Raw genomic sequence first — 4,995 nt, forward strand, 5'->3', positions numbered from 1 at the left:
AACAGATGACGATGGGTGTGAGGTCTCAGTTGGTTTCTCTGGGCCTTCCAAGCATCCTTGGGTTCATTTTTTACAAGGTGCAGCTCGAACGAGCTCTAGGAACAAAGTGAAAAAATGGAGAGTCTCTCTTCCCTCATAGGATTCGCAGATTCCAACTCTTTATTTATTACAATTAGCTAAATACAGTTGAATTACTTCATGAAATATAGAAGGTAAGTCTGACTGAAATTAATCATACTTTTAATTAAACCAAAGCCAAATATTCCCTTCATCTATGTAAACATGTATTAATCCTTCCTCTGTTTTTCTCGTGAGGATACATGTCATCCTACCATGCAGGTGCACTTAGGTCAATAGATAAATCCTAAGTATTTACACATATGTCAACGGCCATACCACGTTGAGTACACCGCTTCCCGTCCGATCAGCGAAGTTAAGCAACGTTGGGTCTGGTTAGTACTTGGATGGATGACCGCCTGGAAACACCAGATGCTGTTGGCATCCCCACGTGTCAAGTGGGGTTGGTGGAGGATTAGTGCCCCTCCCTGTAAAACAATTAACTCTAAGCCCTTGGCCACCCCGTTTGGGATACATGGCGTCTGGCAATGAATGAAAAATGAACTTACACATATTTACAATATAGTTGTCCTCAAGAGTTAAATGCAGTAGCATTTAATTTATTAATAACAAGAATTATTACAGAAGTAGAACGTAATCTCTGGGTTATAAAACTGCTTTAATTAGTCATTAACGCTCTCTGGGATTTCCTCTTCTTTGAACAGGGACATATATTTTAAAATGTAAAAAGTGCAACCGCTCTGGGGGGAAATTTTTCCCACAGTAATAATAATAATAATAATAAATAACAATAATAATAATAATAATAATAATAATATAGTTACTGTCCACATCTCCACCACCAGTTTATGTTGGTTCTTCTTGCTTGGAACCTGGGTGCTGTGGGGGTTGTTCTACTTGACAGGACTGGAAGCCTACGCCATCTACCACCTCTGCGATCCTCTCACGGCTGGTCGCATCAACAAGCCAGACCAGGTGCAGTATAGTTTCTCACATGACGTTTTACACTGATGCAAAACTGTCTCAGATCCCGCCCGTTCCCTGGTTCTCAACATCCCTCCTCCTAGCCATAAGCTTACACATATCTCTGATTCGACATAACTGTTCATAGTGAGCACATTTTAGGGCAGTGAGGGACTCCCTCCAATGGTCTGTCTATCTATCCATTGCCAGATGCCATAATCTGGTAAGGGGTGGACACAAACAAATCGCATCCATGTTGCCCTGTCGTCTGCCATTTCACTGCCCTGCTTCCAGCTCATAAATCCCTCTCTCATTTACCTCTCGACTCCATCCCTCCACCTCATTTTTGGCCTCCCCTTCCCTCTCCCCACCTCCTCCTCACTCGAACACACCCTCCTCGTCAGTCCCTCGCTCTCCATCCTCTCCACATGGCCAAACCACCTCAATGTGTTTCTTCTAACGCTTCCTATCACATCCACATCCACACCATAATGCTCTTTCACTTCCTCATTTGTCAGTCTGTCTCTCCATGTGATTCCACATGCTCCTCTCATATAACTTACTTCCACTGCTCTCACTCATGACTTGTGTCTCTCCAACAAGGTCCAAGCATCACTTCCATATGTTAGAGCTGGGATCACAATACTGTCATGTAGTAAAGATTTCACTTCCATGCTCACTTCCCTGTTTTTTATTCACTGTTTTCAATGAACCAGCAACCTTTCTTCCTTGTTGTGCCCTTTCAAGCACATCACACTCTAAAGATCCATCCTTACTCATCACACTACCCAAGTATATGAACGCACTCACATTTTCCATTTCCTCCTCATCCAACCTCACTGTACATTCAGTGACTTCATTTCTCTCGAAGACCATAACTTTACTCTTCCCTACATTCACATTTAGATTCCGTTTCTTACACACTCTTCCAGACTGATTCATCAAGCCTTGCAGCTCCCCTTCGTCTTCATCTAACAATACAGTGTCATCTGGAAACAACAGTACAGAGAGTTTCCAAACACTGCCCTCTATTTTTACGGCAACTCCATCATCCACTGCCCTATCTTGTATCTCTTTTATAACCCCATCCATATATCAGGTTGAACAACCATGGAGACATGACACATCCCTGTTTCAATCCAACCTTCAAATAGAAAAATTCACTAAATTCACTGTCCACACACACTGAAGCCTTAGCACCCCCAACATACTCTTCATGCCAGAAAGAAACTTCCCATGTACTCCATATATTTCTAAAACATTCCACAATCCTTGTCTATCCACCTTGTTATATGCTTTCTCCAAAGCCAGGAAGGACGTATACAACTTCTTTCCCTTCTGTAGAAACTTTTCCACTAAGGACCTAGGAATGAATATCTGATCTACACAACCTCTTCCGTTCCTAAAACCTCCCTGTTTTTCTGCAATTAATTCCTCTGTTATTTCCCAAACTCTCTCAATAAGTATCCTACCATATACATTTCATATTACACTATAAAGACAAATGCCCCTATGATTTCCACACGCTTCTTTTTTCCCTTTTCCTTTGTACGGGGGAATAATTATACATGGCTTCCAGTCCTCCGGGACTTTGCCTTCCTCCCAGGCCAATCTGCACATCTTCCACATCCATTCTACTACTGTCTCTTCCCCATGCTTCAGCACACTCACAACACACTCCATTCATTCCTGGGGCTTTCCCCTTTTTGACTTTTTTCATTGCTTCCACAACTTCCATCGTACCGATTTCTTCTTCTTTTTCTCACATCCTTCCTTCTCCCAGCCATTCCCCAACCACTTATACTCGCATTAGTTTCATTCTCTATGTTCAACAATTCTTTTAAGTGTTCTCTCCATCTGCTCACTTTCTCTCCCTTCTTCACTTGTAATCTACCATTTTTATCTCTCACTCCCCGACTAACTTGTTTAACACTCTGTCTAACTCTCTTTTCCTATTTCCAGAACATTTTCTTACATTTCCTCCACTTTACACTAAAATTCCTTCCAAGTTCCTCATCCACTCTCTTCTTACACTCTCGTATTAATTTTTCCACCTTTTCCTTCCCCTCTGCATATAACTGTCTCTTCCGTCTCTCAGCTTCCTCCACACCCGTGTTTCTCATCCACTCACTATATGCTTTCTTCTTTTGTGCCACAGCTTGTCTCACCTCTTCATTCCACCATGCTGTTCCTTGCACCCCTTTTCGTCTTCCCTTCACTCCACGCATCACCTCAAATGCTGCACAGATTTTTTCTGTGAATATCTTGCACGCACCTTTCATGTCCCCCATCTGCTCCCAATCATATTTACCCAATCGCCCCTCCACTTCTCTCTTATATTCTGCCTTTATTCCATTCTCCTGTAACCTTTCTACCCTGCTTGTATGAACTACTTCCAACTGTCTTTCCCTCCTCTATTCGTCCATTTCATTTGAACCTTCATTTTAACCCTTCCCGTCTGGCAGATTTTGTCGCAAGAGCTCCCCACAGCCGGGCATTCCGGACATAAATCGGCAAAATCGTCTATCTTTAAACCTTCATCTCTCTGTTAATATTAAATCAACTGCAACAAATGAGGTTTCATATTACTCACCAATCCTTCGACTTCAAGTTGATGGCATCAGATGGTCCGTGAAGTGCAGATAGGGAGAGTGAGTGAGTGAGAAATGAGGGCATTTTTTTTTTTTTTTTGCCGGTGTCCGTATGCGTGGTGGAGGTTCGGTGACACAACAGGCTTACATTAGCCCACCACGCTTATATCACGTCGATGACACTTCCAGGACACCAATATACACTACGAACTCTCTTTCCGTGATTATTTTTCCATAATTGGTCGTACTGGGTGAATGAAGGCCGATCATAGTAGCAACGACCTTGAGACAGACACTCTCTCTCTCTCTCTCTCTCTCTCTCTCTCTCTCTCACACACACACACACACACACACACACACACACACACACACGGAAATGTATGTTTGGCTAGGATTGTTGCTCGATTCTGGCATTGGTGATCGAGTAGAAGTCTGGGTATTGCAACTCCTAGAAATAATACTATTACTACTAGCAGTACAAGTACAACTGCCACTGCAACAGCTACTACTAATACTACAACTACCACTACTACGAGCACTACTACCACTACCACAACTACTATTATTACAACTACCACAACTACTACTATTATTACCACATCTACAGCACATATTACCACTACTACTACCACTACATGCACTACTGAAAAATAAATAAATAAATACATAAATCAATAAAAATCTGAATCAAGTACCGGTAGTCATTTACGTCCTGCCCACAAATGAAATACTTACCACTGTGACCCTCTTTCCTTTGAGTTATAATTTTTCATTAAAAATATGTATAAACAAATGTTTTCCAAATTATATAAGGCTGCAATTTTATCATGAAACATACTTTCTGCCTCCATTATGCACATAATACTCAGAGCAGTGAAATCATATTTTCTGTTTCAACCAAAAAAACATACTGGTAATCGTATGTACAAAAGTAACTTATTCATAATACCTAGACTCCTACCACTCGGTCTTTGCGTGGAAATCAAAGAAACAGTCAGTGCATAGTGCAACCTCACATTCAGCACACCACCACTTCGTCATACGGCTTTGCTGTGGTCGGCGCGATGAATTGGCGCAAACATAGCAACACCGGATGGCTTCTTTGACTGCAGGTGTGCGAGGTAATATTTCCATGAAATGCCTGCTGAGGTAGTCCCTGCACTGCAGGCGGTCAGGCAGTTGCTGTACACTGTGCCTACGTTTCACGGAAGGATTGACCTGTCCATGACTCTCCAGAAGGCCATAAATCACATCCTTCTCGAACTGTCTGAGGGATGTGCTGGTCTGTGTAACATCCTTGTACAGAATGAAGGCATTCAGTACACAGATGTCCAGTACATGTAGGAATGTCTTCTTATACCAC

The 4,995-nt window shown here is 42.2% G+C and overlaps 1 non-coding gene across 1 annotated transcript; it reads left to right on the top strand.

Moving 5' to 3' along the window:
- Positions 1-382: 382 nt before the first annotated feature.
- LOC145390180 (5S ribosomal RNA) lies at positions 383-501 on the top strand. The gene has a single exon (XR_013895590.1). It is a non-coding gene; the product is annotated as a 5S ribosomal RNA (ribosomal RNA).
- Positions 502-4,995: the final 4,494 nt, after the last annotated feature.

This window comes from Coenobita brevimanus, unplaced genomic scaffold (genome assembly GCF_032717465.1).
Source record: "Coenobita brevimanus isolate Jiangsu-jjx unplaced genomic scaffold, ASM3271746v2 jjx.HiC_scaffold_3355, whole genome shotgun sequence".
Lineage (NCBI taxonomy): Eukaryota > Metazoa > Arthropoda > Malacostraca > Decapoda > Coenobitidae > Coenobita > Coenobita brevimanus.